The sequence below is a fragment of the Oncorhynchus masou genome, chromosome 12 (assembly GCF_036934945.1).
Source record: "Oncorhynchus masou masou isolate Uvic2021 chromosome 12, UVic_Omas_1.1, whole genome shotgun sequence".
NCBI lineage: Eukaryota > Metazoa > Chordata > Actinopteri > Salmoniformes > Salmonidae > Oncorhynchus > Oncorhynchus masou.
In genome coordinates, this window is record NC_088223.1 from 4,598,048 (window position 1) to 4,616,838 (window position 18,791).

The window sequence follows — 18,791 nt, forward strand, 5'->3', positions numbered from 1 at the left end:
GGACTACAGGAAGAAATCCAGCCCAGTCACGGACCAGGATGTCTTGCTCCCAGGCAGACTAAATAACTTTTTTGCCCGCTTTGAGGACAATACAGTGCCACTGACACAGCCTGCAACGGAAACATGCGGCCTCTCCTTCACTGCAGCTGAGGTGAGTAAAACGTGTTAGGCTGCAGGCCCAGACGGCATCCCCAGCCGCGCCCTCAGAGCATGCGCAGACCAGCTGGCTGGTGTGTTTACGGACATATTCAATCAATCCCTATACCAGTCTGCTGTTCCCACATGCTTCAAGAGGGCCAGGACACCTACACCACCCGATGTTACAGGAAGGCCATAAAGATCATCAAGGACATCAACCACCCGAGCCACTGCCTGTTCACCCCGCTATCATCCAGAAGGCGAGGTCAGTACAGGTGCATCAAAGCTGGGACCGAGAGACTGAAAAACAGCTTCTATCTCAAGGCCATCAGACTGTTAAACAGCCACCACTAACATTGAGTGGCTGCTGCCAACACACTGACACTGACTCAACTCCAGCCACTTTAATAATGGGAATTGATGGGAAATGATGTAAATATATCACTAGCCACTTTAAACAATGCTACCTTATATAATGTTACTTACCCTACATTATTCATCTCATATGCATACGTATATACTGTACTCTATATCATCGACTGCATCCTTATGTAATACATGTATCACTAGCCACTTTAACTATGCCACTTTGTTTACATACTCATCCCATATGTATATACTGTACTCGATACCATCTACTGTATCTTGCCTATGCTGCTCTGTACCATCACTCATTCATATATCCTTATGTACATATTCTTTATCCCCTTACACTGTGTATAAGACGGTAGTTTTGGAATTGTTAGTTAGATTACTTGTTGGTTATTACTGCATTATCGGAACTAGAAGCACAAGCATTTCGCTACACTCGCATTAACATCTGCTAACCATGTGTATGTGACAAATAAAATTTGATTTGATTTGATTTGATTTGCATGAATGCTTACGAGCCTGCTGCTGCCGCCTACCACCGATCAGTCATACTGCTCTATCAAAACATAGACTTAATTATAACATACTAACACACAGAAATACGAGCCTTTGGTCATTCATATGGTCGAATCCGGAAACTATCATTTAGAAAACAAAACGTTTATTATTATCGCATATACCCTGACTCTGCGTCAATGAACGCAAGAGAAGTGACACAACTTCACCTGGTTAATATTGCCTGCTAACCTGGATTTCTTTTAGCTAAATATATGTTTTTAAATATATACTTCTGTGTATTGATTTTAAGAAAGGAATTGATGTTTATGGTTAGGTACACGTTGGAGCAGTTAACCCACTGTTCCTAGACCATTTAACCCACTGTTCATAGACCAGTTAACCTACCGTTCGGTCGTCATTGTAAATAAGAACGTCTTAACTGATTCACGATGGCACTTCACTCACGCCGCCAAACTTACCCGTAAAACTGACTATCCTACCGATCCTCGACTTTGGCGATGTCATCTACAAAATAGCTTCCAATACTCTACTCAGCAAACTGGATGCAGTTTATCACAGTGCCATCCGTTTTGTTACTAAAGCACCTTATACCACCCACCACTGCGACCTGTATTCTCTAGTCGGCTGGCCCTCGCTACATATTCGTTGCCAGACCCACTGGCTCCAGGTCATCTACAAGTCCATGCTAGGTAAAGCTCCGCCTTATCTCAGTTCACTGGTCACGATGGCAACACCCACCCGTAGCACGCTATCCAGCAGGTGTATCTCACTGATCATCCCTGAAGCCAACACCTCATTTGGCCGCCTTTCCTTCCAGTTCTCTGCTGCCTGTGACTGGAACGAATTGCAAAAATCGCTGAAGTTGGAGACTTTTATTTCCCTCACCAACTTCAAACATCTGCTATCTGAGCAGCTAACTGATCGCTGCAGCTGTACATAGTATATCGGTAAATAGCCCACCCAATTTACCTATCTCATCCCCATACTGTTTATATTTATTTACTTTTCTGCTCATTTGCACACCAATATCTCTACCTGTACATGACCATCTGATCATTTATCACTCCAGTGTTAATCTGCAAAATTGTAATTATTTGCCTACCTCCTCATGCCTTTTGCACACAATGTATATAGACAATTTTTTTCTACTGTGTTATTGACTTGTTAATTGTTTACTCCATGTGGAACTCTGTGTTGTCTGTTCACACTGCTTTGCTTTATCTTGGCCAGGTCGCAGTTGTAAATGAGAACTTGTTCTCAACTAGCCTACCTGGTTAAATAAAGGTGAAAAAAAATACAAAAAAATATATGCCAAATCGGTGTCTAAAAATACCGATTGTTATGAAAACTTGAAATCCTAATTAATCGTCCATTCCGATGAATCGGTCTCTAGTACACACACAAGCATACACATACGTACACAGCTAGCACACACGCACACGTACACACGCCGTGACAGTGTCTCTACTACGAGACAATAACACACTAATCCAGAGACAATACGTCACTAATCCATACTGAACAGGGATTACGCACTGAGACAAACTAGGGAGCGACGAAGTGAAAGGAAGAGAGAGATTAGAGAAAGAGAGAGAACAGAGCTGAGCGAGATCGCGTTAGAGAGTGAGAGCAGAGAGAGAGAGCATAGAGAGAGAGCAGAGAGAGAGCAGAGAGAGAGCAGAGAGAGAGAGATAGAGAGAGATAGAATGAGAGAGGCTTCGAGGGGACTCCTATGGTAGATATACCTATAGCTCATCTCTTAGCAGTAGAACTGTAATTTACTTTATCATTGGCCTCAACCCAGAGACTCTCAGAGCGTTCAGTCAGCCCACTGACACCCATATCAGATCATAACAAAATCACAGTTTACCTGACCAGAGCAAATCTCAATCATGAGGCATCAAAGTCAAAGGAGTAATATAAAGACATGAAATAGATAAAAGGAATGTAGTGTGGAAACCTACCAAAAAACTATGAGGCACCAACAAATTCAATCCCTTTTAGACAACTTCCTGGACAGAACGTTCCACTGTAATAGTGAAGGTATAAATTTGGCATGAGAAAACTTAACAGTATATTTGACCTCTCAGCTTCCCCATCAAATTGAAAAAAAAATCAAACAGAAAACTGATGTAAATTCACAACAAGAGACAAACGGTTTGATGAAAAATGAAAAAAAATAAAGAAATAAATTGAGAAACCAATCCAACCAAAGGCATAGAAACCCACAAAACCTGAGCCTACGGCTTCACTATGGCGAATCACTAAAGCAATACAGAAATACACTACGGAAAAAGAAGGAACAGCATGTCAGAAATCAGCTCAATGTAATTGAAGAATCCATAGACTCCAATCACTTCTGAGAAAATTGGAAAAAACTAAACAAACAACAGGAAGAGTTATCTATCCAAAATGGAGAAGTATGGGTAACCACTTCTCCAATCTTTTTGTATAAATCTTAGAATCAACTATTAAAGACGACCAGAACCCACTGGATTCTCAAATTACATTAAATGAACTACAGGACAAAAAAACAAAAACAAAAGGCCAGTGGTGTTGATGGTATCCTCACTGAAATCATCAAATATACAGACCACAAATTCCAATTGGCTGTACTTAAACTCTTTAACATCATCCTCAGCTCTGACATCTTACACAATATTTGGAACCAAGGACTGATCACCCCAATCCACAAAAGTAGAGACAAATTTGACCCCAACAACTACTGTGGAATATGCGTCAACAGCAACCCTGGGAAAATCCTCGGCATTATCATTAACAGCAGACGCGTACATTTCCTCAATGAAAACAATGTACTGAGCAAATGTTAAATTGGCTTTTTACCAAATTACCGTACGACAGACCATGTATTCACCCTGCACACCCTAATTGACAAATAAACTAAGCTAAACAAAGTCTTCTTATGTTTTCTTGATTTCAAAGAAGCCTTCGACTCAATTTGGCATGAGGGTCTGCTATACAAATTGATGGAGAGTGGTGTTGGGGGTAAAACATATAACATTATAAAATCCGTGTACACAAACAACAAGTGTGCGGTTAAAATAGGCAAAAAAACACATACATGTCTTCCCACAGGGCCGTGGGGTGAGATAGGGACGCAGCTTAAGCCCTACCCTCTTCAACATATATATCAACGAATTGGCGCAGGCACTAGAACAGTCTGCAGCACCCGGCCTCACCCTACAAGAATCTGTAGTCAAATGTCTACTGTTTGCTGATGATCTGGTGCTTCTGTCACCAACCAAGGAGGGCCCACACCATCACCTAGATCTTCTGCATAGATACTGTGTGACCTGGGCCCTGAATGTAAATCTCAGTAAGACCAAAATAGGGGGGTGTTCCAAAAATGGTCCAGTCGCCAGGACCACAAATATAAATCCCATCTAGACACCGTTTTCCCTAGAGCACACAAAAAACTATACATACCTCGGCCTAAAAATCAGTGCCACAGTTTACTTCCACAAAGCTGTGAATGAGCTGAGAGACAAGAAAAGAAGGGCATTCTATGCCATCAAAAGGAACATAAAATTCAACATGTCAATTAGTATCTGGCACAAAATACTTGAATCAGTTATAGAACCCATTGCCCGTTATGCTATTTGGCCCTAACAGAGAATACACAGTAGCAGAATACCTGACCACTGTGACTGATCCAAATTTAAGGAAAGCTTTGACTATGTACAGACTCAGTGAGCATAGCCTTGCTATTGAGACAGGCCGCCGTAGGCAGACCTGGCTCTCAAGAGAAGACAGGCTATGTGCTCACTGCCCACAAAATGAGGTGGAAACTGAGCTGCACTTCCTAACCTCCTGACAAATGTATGACCATATTAGAGACACATATTCCCCTCAAATTACACAGATCCACAAATAATTAGAAAACAAATCCAATTTTGATAAACTCCCACATTTGCTGGGTGAAATTCCACAGTGTGCCATCAGAGCAGCAATATTTGTGACCTGTTGCAACAAGAAAAGGTCAACCCATATTTATGTTTATTTATTTTCCCCTTTGTACTTGAACAATTTGCACATAATATGACATTTAAAATGTCATTATTATTTTGGAACTTTTGTGAGTGTAATGTTTACTGTTAATTTGTATTGTTTATTTCACTTTTGTGTGTTATCCACTTCACTTGCATTGGCAATGTAAACACATGTTTCCCATGCCAATTAAATACCTAAAATTGATTTAATTGAATTGAGAGAGAGAGTGAGAGAGAGAGAGAGATAGAGAGAGAGCAAGAGAGAGAGGCAGAGAGAGAGAGAGAGAGAGAGATGTGTAATGTTTACTGTTAATTTTTATTGTTTATTTCACTTTTGTATATTATCTACCTCACTTGCTTTGGCAATGTAAACACATGTTTCCCATGCCAATTAAATACCTAAAATGTATTTAATTGAATTGAGAGAGAGAGTGAGAGAGTGAGAGAGAGAGAGTGAAAGAGAAAGAGAGGCAGAGAGAGGCAGAGAGAGAGACAGCGTGAGAGAGAGAGAGAGACAGAGAGCGAGAGAGAGACAAAGAGAGAGACAGAGAGGGAGACATAGATAAAGAGAGACAGAGAGAGAGACAGAGAGAGAGAGAGAGAGGGGAGGGGGAGCGAGCGAGAGAGAGAGAGGAGAGAGAGAGAAGGGGGAGAGAGAGAGAGAGAGAGCGAGAGAGAGAGCGAGAGACATGTCTTTGCTGCATTATAATAATGTTATGTTGCTATAAGGTTGCCATGGGACTCTGAGGACACGGCCATGTCCTCAGTGGTCGTGACGGGATTTGTTACACCAGGCGATGTTGTTCCACTATTCCAGTGTTGTCGATGGCCCACTGGAGCTGCTTCTCCTTGTTTTTAGTTGATAGGAGTGGAACCCGGTTTTGTCGTCTGCTGGAATAGCCCATCCGTGACAAGAACTAGTTGAACTAATTGCGCGTTCATATGATATGAGTTAACCTTTGGTCAAACACACGGGTGTGATCCTTCTCCAGTGGTCTCTGCAGCGGAACGCGGGTGTGATCCTTCTCCAGTGGTCCCTGCAGCATAACACGGGTGTGATCCTTCTCCAGTGGTCCCTGCAGCGTAACGCGGGTGTGATCCTACTCCAGTGGTCCCTGCAGCGTAACGCGGGTGTGATCCTTCTCCAGTGGTCCCTGCAGCATAACACGGGTGTGATCCTTCTCCAGTGATCCCTGCAGCGTAACACGGGTGTGATATGAGTTAACCTCTTACAACTATGGGGGCGATATTTCATTATTGGATAAAAAAACGTGCCCGTTTTAAGCGCAATATCTTGTCACAAAAAGATGCTCGACTATGCATATAATTGACAGCTTTGGAAAGAGAACACCCTGACGTTTCCAAAACTGCAAAGATATTGTCTGTGAGTACCCCATAACTGATGCTACAGGCGAAACCAAGATGAAACTTCAAACAGGAAATGAGCAGGATTTTTGAGGCTCTGTTTTTCATTGTCTCCTTATATGGCTGTGAATGCGCAAGGATTGAGCCTGCCCGATCTATCGTTTCCCCAAGGTGTCTGCAGCATTGTGACGTATTTGTCATTGGAAGATTGACCATAAGAGACTACATTTGCCAGGTGTCCGCCCGGTGTCCTCTGTCGAAATTGGTGCGTCATCTTCAACTGCACGTCTTTTTCCAAGCGATTCAGATGAGAAAGTAGACATCCACGAACGATATATCATAAAGAGATATGTGAAAAACACCTTGAGGATTGATTCTAAACAGCGTTTGCCGTGTTTCAGTTGATATTATGGAGTTAATTTGGAAAACAGTTCGCCTTTTGATGACTGAATTTTCGGGTTTTTTTGGTACCCAAACGTGATGTACAAAACAGAGCGATTTCTCCTACACAAAGAATCTTTCAGGAAAAACTGAACATTTGCTATGTAACTGAGAGTCTCCTCATTGAAAACATCCAAAGTTCTTCAAAGGTAAATGATTTTATTTGAAACTTTTTCTGTTTTTTGTGCAAATGTTGCCCACTAAATGCTACTATAAATGCTACGCTAGCTATCAATACTCTTACACAAATGCTTGTTTTGCTATGGTTCAAAAGCATATTTTGAAAATCTGAGATGACAGTGTTGTTAAGAAAAGGCTAAGCTTGAGAGCTAGCACATTCATTTCATTTCATTTGCGATTTTCATAAATAGTTAACGTTACGTTATGCTAATGAGCTTGAGGCTATAACTGGATACAGGTTTTTTTCATAGCCAAACGTGAACAAAATGGAGCGATTTGTCCTACACAAATAATCTTTTTTGAAAAACTGAAGATTTGCTATCTAACTGATAGTCTCCTCATTGAAAACATCTGAAGTTCTTCAAAGGTAAATGATTTTATTTGAATAATTTTCTTGTTTTCGTGAAAATGTTGCTGGCTGAATTCTAGGCTTATAGCTATGCTAGCTATCAATACTCTTAAACAAATGCTTGTTTAGCTATGGTTGATAAGCATATTTTGAAAATCTGAGATGAAAGTGTTGTTAACAAAAGTCTAAGCTTGAGAGCAAATATATTTATTTCATTTAATTTGCGATTTTCACGAATAGTTAACGTTGCATTATGCTAATGAGCTTGAGGCTATAAATAGGATCCCAGATTGCTCGACGCAAGATGTTAACCTTTGGTCAAACACACGGGTGTGATCCTTCTTCCGTGGTCCCTGCAGCATAACGTGGGTGTGATCCTTCTCCAGTGATCCCTGCAGCGGAACGCGGGTGTGATCCTTCTCCAGTGGTCCCTGCAGCGTAACACGGGTGTGATCCTACTCCAGTGGTCCCTGCAGCATAACGTGGGTGTGATCCTTCTCCAGTGGTCCCTGCAGCGTAACGCGGGTGTGATCCTTCTCCAGTGGTCCCTGCAGCGTAACACGGGTGTGATCCTACTCCAGTGGTCCCTGCAGCATAACGTGGCTGTGATCCTTCTCCAGTGGTCCCTGCAGCGTAACGTGGGTGTGATCCTTCTCCAGTGGTCCCTGCAGCATAACGCTCAAACCGCTGTGAATAAAACGCTTGTTTAGAAACATCCGGTTTTGAGCTGGCCACACAGATTTTTTCACTGAAAAATTGTTGTCCAATCAAAAGTCCTTACAAAGTGGATGAAATATTCAGACATTCACAGAAGTAGCTGCAGCATAACACAATCATCCAAAGAGGAAAATGTAGGCTGCATTAGTCATAGCTGAGGAAAGATCGACAAAACACAAGCGGTAATATTTAGATAACTCTCGGGTGACAGAAACTACACCACTTTCTAGAAATCGATCGTAATCTGATGATGTGTAGTTTGTGCACGGCGCCATGTTTGTTTTTTCGCGTCAACCAAAGATAATAAGTGGAGCCAGGATGAGTCCGTTTGCAGTATGCATGTTGAAGGGGGTGTGTCGTCTACCATCATTCACTTCTGGAATGAAAGTCGTTCACTTTTCTAAAATAAAAATGTGTGAATCCTCTCTCACCTCATTTTAATATAACATCTTTGGTCCAACAGATGTTTCCGTGAAACCCAGAATGCACTGTATGTCAACAAACATGGCTGCACACATAGCTGGAATTAGCTTAGCTCAGTACAACCTTCCAAAAGGTGTTTTACACACACAATGCTTGAAAACCTGTGAATAAAACAGAGAATATATAAATAATTACCACACAAAACATTTTCTGCTAGTGATTTATTGATACAAGTGGCGTGTGCCGACAGTCAATCACGTAACCTCTCACTTCCACTTTGAGCCATTCAGTGTTGTTGTTTATGTATGTTGCTAGTGAGCTAAGCTGTAGCATTAGCAAAGTGTTTCAAAAGGAGACAACTCACAAATGTGGAAATTCTGGAGATTTAATTCTGACAATGAGTATGACTGTCAAGAATAAGTATGAAAGTCAGGAATCAGATTCTGACAGTGAGGAGCTGCCCCCCAAACTTGTACCATTTGTCAATAACACAAACTCTCTCCGTCTCTCTCACCGTATCCTTCAGGCAGATCAGGTGATTGGTTGCCATGTGGTCGGTTCTGAGGGGTGTGGGTGTGTCTTTCGGAATCCTGGCCTCTGATTCGCTGAGCCTGGAGCCGGTTCTCCTGGTTGGGTGAATCCGGTGGACAGGTCCCGTCCCCAGCGGCGCCCGTGGGGTCTAAATCGGAGGACGCCTTGCCCACTGACAAAGTCCCAAGTCCCTTTGAAGATGACGGAGGCAGACTGACAATTTATCAGGTACAGGAGGTCTGTGGTAGCTGGAAGGCCATCATCCATTTCACCCCTCCTGGCCTTGCTGTTTGCTTTGATGAGTCCCAGTCTGGAGTGCAACGCCCCTTGCCACTTCCCTCTGAGGCAGAGTGCTTCAAGATGTTTCTGACAGAGGAGTTGGTGGGAGACATAGTGGAGGAGACCAATCACTATGCCTTGGAGCTACTGGAGAAGAGAGAGCCAGGAGGAGGAAACTCACTAAATGCAACTACAATTAGTGAAATGTATACCTTCCCGGTGCAGTCCTTCTCATGGGGATCGTAAAGAAGAACTCCCTAAGAAAATACTGGAGCACAGATCTTATGTTTTTCCCTTCTTTGTCCCCCTCTTACCCCAAGACCACCTCCAAGTTCTGCTGCGATGCTTGCATTTCGTCAACAGCGCTACTGACAACCTAAAATGATCCTTTACACAATAAGAAATGTTCTTGCCAGTCTGACGTCAGCATTCGGTCTTTGTGCCATACAAGGACTTATGCGTTGATGAGTCCCTGATGTCATGGAAGAGTAAGGTTGGTGTTCCCGTCAATATAGTCCCTCCAAAAAGGCACAGGTTTGGGGTCAACTTCTTTGTGATGTGCAATGTGAAGACAGGATGATGTCATGCAATAAAAAGTTAATTAATTACTTAAAATTCATACAATATGATTCTCTGGATTTTTGTTTCAGATTCCGTCTCTCACAGTTGAAGTGTACCTATGATAAACATTACAGACCTCTACATACTTTGTAAGTAGGAAAACCTGCAAAATCGGCAGTGTATCAAATACTTGCTCTCCCCACTGTATAACAGTAGGAAAACAGTAGCTGATGACGTCCACAAGGGGGCAGAACAGAAAAAAACAGGCCAAAGGAAAACAAACCATGGTGTCACGACTTCCGCCGAGGTGTGTTGTTTAGTTAATTAGTGTCTGTATATAATGTAGGTTGTCCCGCCCTTGTTTTGTGCGGGATTGTTTATTTGTCATCTATTGTCTGTCGGTGTATCTTGTGTTCTTATTCTCCGGTTCGTCTTTTATCCTGCATTGGATTATTCACCCTGTGTGTATTGGGTTGACCATGTTTCTTGTTCACAGGAGAATAAAATGTTCATATCGCCATCTGCTCTCTGCACCTGATTCCACCTTGATTAGATGTGACACATGGTCATAAAGCCAGGGTAGCTTCAAAAGACAACACAAGCTAATCCTTCTCTGACACAATTAGCGTTGTTTTACTGAGCTAATAGAATAATGTAGCTAGCTACCTAAGCATTGAGTATAAAACCATAAAGGTTCTGAAATGAGTAACGTTACCTCACGTGTCCGCGGTTATAAGGAATATACACAAATATTTTATGCTCCATGCATACAGTGAGCTACAGTAGAAACGACATAACACGACATACATAGACCATTATAAGGCACTTACCTCGATAGAAACGCACACATGTCCAAAGTTATTATCATGTACACTCGCATTAACATCTGCTAACCATGTGTATGTGACAAATAACATTTGATTTGATTTGATTTGAGTAATGAAAACAACAATGAAGGTGAAGCCACCACCAGCCGGAAAATGTTTTTTATTTTTTTATTGTGCAAATGCCTGCATACTTGATATGCGGAAACCATGAGGAAGTTTGTCCGGCTCAGTAATGTACAATTTTTTTATTTTATTTTTTATTTTTTTATATCCGCAAAAGTGAAATGGCTTTTATGTGAATTAATGAGGAGGCGGAAACACAACTGAATTCAAACTATTGTTAGAAGAAATACAACTTGTTAGAAAATCATTTGAATTTGACAAGTTGAAACAGCCTATGAATAATAGCAGGCCAGCGTGCCTCGGTTTGAAGGCAGAGCAGACAAACTGTCCTGTTGCATAACTATCACACACATTGGAGCAATGAGCGCATTGTGACATCATGTGCATGAAAAACTGATGCTGGGGGCACCGTTAGAGACAGCTGAAAAGGTTAAGAGACTACCAAAGATATAAAGCTATTCTTTATTTACCAAGTGCATTGTTATGTTTGTTATCTAAGACTAGAGCTATTTACAGTAGAGACTGTGATCAGACAATAGAGATAATTACAGTAGAGACTGGGATCAGAGAATAGAGATAATTACAGTAGAGACTGATCAGAGAATACAGATAATTACATTAGAGACTGGGATCAGAGAATAGAGATAATTACAGAAGGGACTGATCATAGAAAATATCCAATTACATTAGAGACTCTGATCAGAGATACGAGATAATTACACAAGAGACTCTGATCAGAGATACGAGATAATTACAGTAGAGACTTGGATCAGAGAATAGAGATAATTACAGTAGAGACTGGGATCAGAGAATAGAGATAATTACAGAAGGGACTGATCGTAGAAAATATCCAATTACATTTGAGACTCTGATCAGAGAACATAGATCATTACAGTAGAGACTGTGATCAGAGAATAGAGATAATTACAGTAGAGACTGTGATCAGTTAATAGAGATAATTACAGTAGAGATTGGGATCAAATAATAGAGATAATTACAGTAGAGACTGGGATCGGAGAATAGAGATAATTACAGTAGAGACTGGGATTGGAGAATAGAGATAATTACAGTAGAGACTGGGATCAGTTAATAGAGATAATTACAGTAGAGACTGATCAGAGATAAGAGATAATTCCACAAGAGACACTGATCAAAGATGCAAGGTAAGGACATTTTCCTGGTCTGTCTTTAATAAAAGAAAAAACAAAGCTAACATATCATATTTTAGTGTCGGTACTTTTAGAATGTTGGCTGGGAAGTGATACAGTTGTCTCCCAATACAGGGCCCTTTAAAACCCATTGTTTCCTAATATACTTCCCAATAAACCAGTTGTCTCCCAATACAGGGCCCTTAAAAACACGTTGTTTCCTAATATAGGGCCCAATAAACCAGTTGTCTTCCAATACAGGCCCTTAAAAACACGTTGTTTCCTAATATAGGGCCCTTTAAAACCAGTTGTTTCCTAATATACTGCCCAATAAACCAGTTGTCTCCCAATATAGGGCTCGAGACAGTCAGTTTCCCAATATAGGGCCCGAGAAAGTCAGTTTCTCAATATAGGGCCCGAGAAAGTCAATTTCCCAATATAGGGCCCGAGAAAGTCAGTTTCTCAATATAGGGCCCGAGAAAGTCAGTTTCCCAATATAGGGCCCGAGAAAGTCAGTTTCCCAATATAGGGCCCGAGAAAGTCAGTTTCCCAGTATAGGGCCTGAGAAAGTCAGTTTCCCAATATAGGACCCAATAAACCAGTTGTCTCCCAATATAGTGCCCGAGAAAGTCAGTTTCCCAATATAGGATCCGAGAAAGTTAGTTTCCCAATATAGTTCCCAATAAACCAGTTGTCTCCTAATATAGGGCCCGAGAAAGTCAGTTTCCCAATATAGGATCCGAGAAAGTTAGTTTCTCAATATAGGGCCCGAGAAAGTCAGTTTCCCAATATAGGGCCCGAGAAAGTCAGTTTCTCAATATAGGGCCCGAGAAAGTCAGTTTCCCAATATAGGGCCCGAGAAAGTCAGTTTCCCAGTATAGGGCCTGAGAAAGTCAGTTTCCCAATATAGTTCCCAATAAACCAGTTGTCTCCTAATATAGGGCCCGAGAAAGTCAGTTTCCCAATATAGGATCCGAGAAAGTTAGTTTCCCAATATAGTTCCCAATAAACCAGTTGTCTCCTAATATAGGGCCCGAGAAAGTCAGTCCCCCAATACAGGGCCCTTTAAAACCGGTTGAAAGTCAGTTTCCTAATACAGGACCCAATAAAATAAAAGTTCAAATCTGATATGGAGATGGCTGACGGAATTAAGGAATCCAGACATTAAGACGGAATTCACCGATGTAAAAAAATAGTAGGAAATCGACTAAATCTGCCGAATTCATTTGAAAATTTAGTCGGCAAAAATTATCTTAAAACATGAACAGAATGAATAAATGATTACCATTTTGCCTACTTTTGTGTAGCCATTAGCAACGATGCTAATCGTAACCGTCAACTTGTAGGTGGAAAGGCTTTCCAAAAAACCTTCTCAATTAAAGGTTAACTACAAAGTAGCCTATGCTTACCTGGCAGAATGATATCATGATTATTTGCATCAGTCCAGTGTTAATTTGTTTTGCAAACTCTGCCATCATGTGTGTGCTACAGAAACACCGCTGACCAACCAAGGCTCTTGCTGGTGTGCTACAGAAACACCGCTGACCAACCAAGGCTCTTGCTGGTGTGCTACAGAAACACCTCTGACCAACCAAGGCTCTTGCTGTTGTGCTACAGAAACACTGCTGACCAAACAACGCTCTTGCTGGTGTCAGGATTTGGCCAGGGTTGTTCCGGGTTTTGGTCAGTAGATGCCCCCATTGTGCTTTTTGTCCCTATGTTTTTCCCTTGTTCCCCATTATTATTTGCACCTGTGTCTCGTTTCCCCTGATTGTATTTAAACCCTTTGTTTCCCTCAGTTCTGTGCTCTGTGTTTGTATGTTAGCACCCTGCCCTAGTGTTCTGTGTGCTCTTGTCGATTCCGGGTGACGTTCTTGTGGTATTCTGTTTTTTTGTTTTTGTTTATTTTTGGTGTTTCTTTTGAGGTCTTTTTGTGTTTTACCTACCACCTTTTGGATTTGCCATTTTTGTATTTTAGGATTTTTTCTTTATTAAATACACCGTCTTAAGTACTGCTGTGTCTGCCTCATCTTCTGGGTTCTGCTGTCTATTCGTGGCTCAGTTGGTTAAGTGACTGTTTCTCACTCCGGAGACCCAGGTTCGAAACCGGGTCCTGACAGAAACACAGAGCCAAAAATGAACCCAGAGGCAGCCAGTTCCCAGGACCTTTTTGCCACGCTGTCCCACCACCAGGAGACTGTCCAACGCCACGAAGCCGCCCTGGTTCAGCAAGAGGCCTTAATGGCTAGACATTCTCATCTTCTGTCGGAGATGCTGACTTCCATTAAGCAAATATCTGATCGACTTACCCCGGCAACAGTTCCCGTCCCAGTACCTCAAGTTCACGTACCCATGGCAGTTAACCCCCTGGTTGAACCTCGTCTTCCACCTCCCCAACGGTTCTCAGGTGATCCAAGTGCTTGTAAAGGGTTTCTCACTCAATGTTCTCTCTCCTTTGAGCTGCAACCCTCATCGTTTCCCACCGACCGGTCTAAGATCGCATATATCATCACCCTGCTGTCGGAAAAAGCCCTGGCCTGGGCTACTGCTGTGTGGGATGCCCATAGTTCCTGCTGTGCCAGCTACTCTGCCTTTGCTGAGGAATTCAAACGAGTGTTTCAAGGCCCAAGCAGTGGTTCTGACTCAGCCAAACAGCTCCTGACTCTCCATCAAGGTTGGCGCAGCGTGACGGACTATGCCATCCAGTTCCGCACGGTGGCAGCAGCGAGTGGCTGGAACAACGAGGCGCTCACGGTGTGCTTTCTGAAAGGCCTTTCCGACACTATCCAAGATGAACTGGCCACTCGGGAACCACCGGACAATCTCGAGTCCCTGATCAAGTTGGCCTCACGCATTGACCAGCGTCTGAGAGAGAGAGAACTCAACCGTAGACCTCTAGCTCCTATCAGTCCCAGCTCCGAGTCCCCACCTTTATCATCGCTGGCTCCACCGGAACCCATGCAGATTGGACGCATCTCCCAGGCTGAGAGAGACCGCCGGATGAGGGAGCGACGCTGTCTATATTGCGGCAAACCGGGCCATTTCCGTTCCACGTGTCCCGGGCTCCAGGGAAACGCTCTGTCCCGTACAGACCGGGGGAACTGTAACGCGAAACATAACCTCCTCCCATCCGTCCAACTCCCGTCTGCTCATTCCAGTCACCCTCTCCTGGGACAACCACAAGCTTCACCTTCAAGCCTTGGTAGACTCTGGAGCCGCAGGTAACTTCATGGATGGTGTCTGGGCGAAGGAGAATGGCGTTCCCTCTGAACCTCTAAGTGACCCCATGAGGGTTACTACATTGGATGGAAGCCCTTTGGGATCTGGACTTGTCACTCATGTCACTACCTCCTTGAGACTTTCAGTTTCACAACACCAGGAATTGATGAACTTTCATTTGATCTCCTGTTCCGAGTTCCCTCTCGTCCTTGGATACCCCTGGCTTCACAGCCATAACCCTCACATCGACTGGTCTGTGGGCACTATCAAGCAGTGGGGTCCTACGTGCCAAGCTACTTGTATTTTCCAGAATTCCCCGAGTTCTACTCCCGAGTCTTTAGAATCCATCGACCTGACCCGAGTTCCCGAGTGTTACCATGACCTCAAACTGGTGTTTAGCAAACAGAGGGCCACCATGCTACCACCCCATAGATCTTACGATTGCCCCATCGACCTGTTTCCGGGCACTTGCCCCCCCAGGGGTCGGATCTTTTCCCTATCTCCACCCGAACGAGCTGCTATGGATACCTACATCAAGGACTCTCTGGAAGCAGGTCTCATGCGTCCATCTACCTCCCCGGCGGGAGCAGGGTTTTTCTTTGTGGCCAAGAAAGATGGTGGATTACGTCCTTGCATCGACTACCGGGGACTCAATGACATAACCGTCCGTAACCGTTACCCGCTACCCCTTATGGCCACAGCCTTCGAGCTGCTCCAGGAAGCAGTTGTTTTCACTAAGCTTGACCTGCGGAACGCATACCATCTTGTGCGGATCAGACCTGGTGACGAGTGGAAGACCGCTTTCAACACGCCTACTGGTCACTATGAATACTTGGTGATGCCCTTCGGCCTGACCAACGCCCCAGCGGTGTTCCAAGCGCTCATAAACGATGTGCTTAGGGATATGCTTAACATATTTGTGTTCGTTTACTTGGATGACATCCTCATCTTTTCGAGCTCCCTTCAAGAACACACTAAGCATGTCAGACAAGTACTCAAACGCCTCCTGGACAGCCATCTGTACGTTAAGCCGGAAAAATGTGAATTCCATTCATCCCGAGTACAATTCCTGGGATTTGTAGTGGAACCCGGTCGAGTCCAAATGGACCCTAGGAAGGTAGGGGCGGTAGCGGATTGGCCCACCCCCAAATCCATTAAGGATGTTCAGCGTTTCCTGGGCTTCACAAACTTTTACCGCAAGTTCATCAAGAACTTCAGTTTGGTGGCAGCTCCTCTCTCAGCTTTAACCAAAGGTGGCAATGCAAGGTTTTTTTGGGGAAGAGAAGCTGAGACGGCCTTCCAAGGACTCAAGCAGCGCATCCTCTCTGCTCCCATCCTGATACTACCGACTACGGATGAACCATTTGTGGTGGAGGTAGACGCATCAGAGGTTGGTGTTGGAGCTGTCCTGTCTCAGAGGGGTGAAGACAAGAAGCTTCATCCGTGCGCTTTCTTCTCACACCGGCTTACCCCGACTGAGAGGAACTACGATGTGGGGATCGTGAACTCCTAGCGGTTAAGATGGCATTGAAGGAATGGAGACACTGGCTCAAGGGGGCTTCTCACCCGTTTCAAGTGCTTACGGACCACAAAAATCTGGAGTATATCCAGCAGGCGAAGCGATTGAACTCTAGACAAGCTAGATGGTCTCTTTTCTTCAATCGATTCCAGTTTATCCTCACCTATCGGCCCGGGTCGAAGAATCTCAAACCGGATGCCCTGTTCCGAGTCTACGCTCCTGCCATTCGAGATGACACGGACATGCCTGTCCTTCCTGCTGCTAAGATTGTGGCTCCGATCTCGTGGCAAGTTGAGGATACCGTGAGACGCGCTCAAGCTAGCGAACCGGACCCTAAAGGAGGCCCTGCCAATCGGTTGTTTGTCCCCAAGGCAGTGAGGACTCAGGTCCTTCTGTGGGGGCACTCCTCTCGCCTCACCTGTCATCCGGGCGTAGGTCGCACCTTGGAGTTCATCCAGCGTAAGTTCTGGTGGCCTACCATAAGAGAAGACGTTGCCACTTTCGTCAATGCCTGCCCCGTGTGCTGCCAGGGCAAATCTTCTCACCTCCGCCCTCAAGGACTCCTTCACCCTTTACCTGTTCCCCACAGACCCTGGTCCCATATCTCATTGGACTTTATTACTGGACTTCCTCCATCCCATGGCAATACTACTATCCTAGTCATAATCGACAGGTTTTCAAAGGCGGCCAGGTTCGTCCCTCTGACTAAGTTACCTTCTGCCAAGGAAACGGCTGAGTTGGTAATTAATCATGTGTTCCGAGTCTTCGGCATTCCTCAAGATGTGGTTTCTGACAGAGGTCCCCAGTTCGCCTCAAGGTTTTGGAAGGCCTTCTGCCAACTCATGGGGGCTTCTGCCAGTCTATCTTCAGGGTACCATCTGGAGTCCAACGGCCAAACAGAGAGGATGAATCAAGAGCTGGAAACCACCCTCCGATGTATGACTCGTGACAACCCGTCCACATGGTCATCCTTTATTGTTTGGGCCGAATACGCGCACAACACCTTGCGCTCCTCCTCCACTGGTATGTCCCCGCACGAGTGTCAGTTTGGCTATGCTCCTCCATTGTTCCCGGACCAGGAGGCAGAAGTCAGAGTGCCTTCAGCCTTGAGGTTCGTCAGACGCTGTCGGCTTATGTGGAGGAAGACCCGTCTTAATCTGATGCGTTCCTCACAGAGGTATCAACAACAAGCCAACAGACGTCGCCGTCCCGGGCCTACCCTGCGCCCGGCCAGAGAGTCTGGCTTTCCACAAGAGACTTACCTCTACGGGTGGAGTCTCGCAAGCTGTCCCAAAAATACATCGGTCCCTTCAAGGTTGCCAGGAGAGTTAACCCAGTTTCTTATCGCCTACACTTACCCAGATCCCTTAAGATTAATCCCACATTTCATGTGTCATTGTTAAAACCTGTTGTTTTTTCTCCCCTTGTCCCGGCAGACAGACCTCCCCCTCCGCCTCGTGTCATTGGAGGCCAGCCGGCTTATACCGTCCACCGGATACTGAATTCCCGCCGGGTGCAGCGGTCCTGGCAGTATCTGGTGGACTGGGAAGGCTACGGTCCTGAGGAGCGCTCCTGGGTTCCTGCCAAAGACATCCTGGACCCTGACCTCATTCGTCAGTTCAGGGTCCTCCACCCTGAGAGAGCTGGTAGGAACGTCAGGAGCCGTTCCTAGGGGGGGGGGATTCTGTCAGGATTTGGCCAAGGTTGTTCCGGGTTTTGGTCAGTAGATGCCCCCATTGTGCTTTTTGTCCCTATGTTTTTCCCTTGATCCCCATTATTATTTGCACCTGTGTCTAGTTTCCCCTGATTGTATTTAAACCCTTTGTTTCCCTCAGTTCTGTGCTCTGTGTTTGTATGTTAGCACCCTGCCCTAGTGTTCTGTGTGCTCTTGTCGATTCCGGGTGACGTTCTTGTGGTATTCTGTTTTTTTGTTTTTGTTTATTTTTGGTGAGTTTCTTTTGAGGTCTTTTTGTGTTTTACCTACCACCTTTTGGATTTGCCATTTTTGTATTTTAGGATTTTTTCTTTATTAAATACACCGTCTTAAGTACTGCTGTGTCTGACTCATCT

At 44.2% G+C, this 18,791-nt stretch overlaps 1 protein-coding gene and 1 long non-coding RNA gene across 2 annotated transcripts in view; both read right to left on the reverse strand.

The window, feature by feature from the left end:
* The window catches only part of LOC135549478 (CUB and sushi domain-containing protein 1-like), a 1,027,892-nt gene that overhangs the window by 786,065 nt on the left and 223,036 nt on the right, over window positions 1-18,791 (reverse strand).
* On the reverse strand, window positions 7,748-9,411 carry LOC135549015 (uncharacterized). The gene is made up of 3 exons (XR_010456919.1): window positions 9,029-9,411; window positions 8,523-8,675; window positions 7,748-8,061 (listed from the first exon to the last, which is right to left on the reverse strand). It is a non-coding gene; the product is annotated as an uncharacterized LOC135549015 (long non-coding RNA).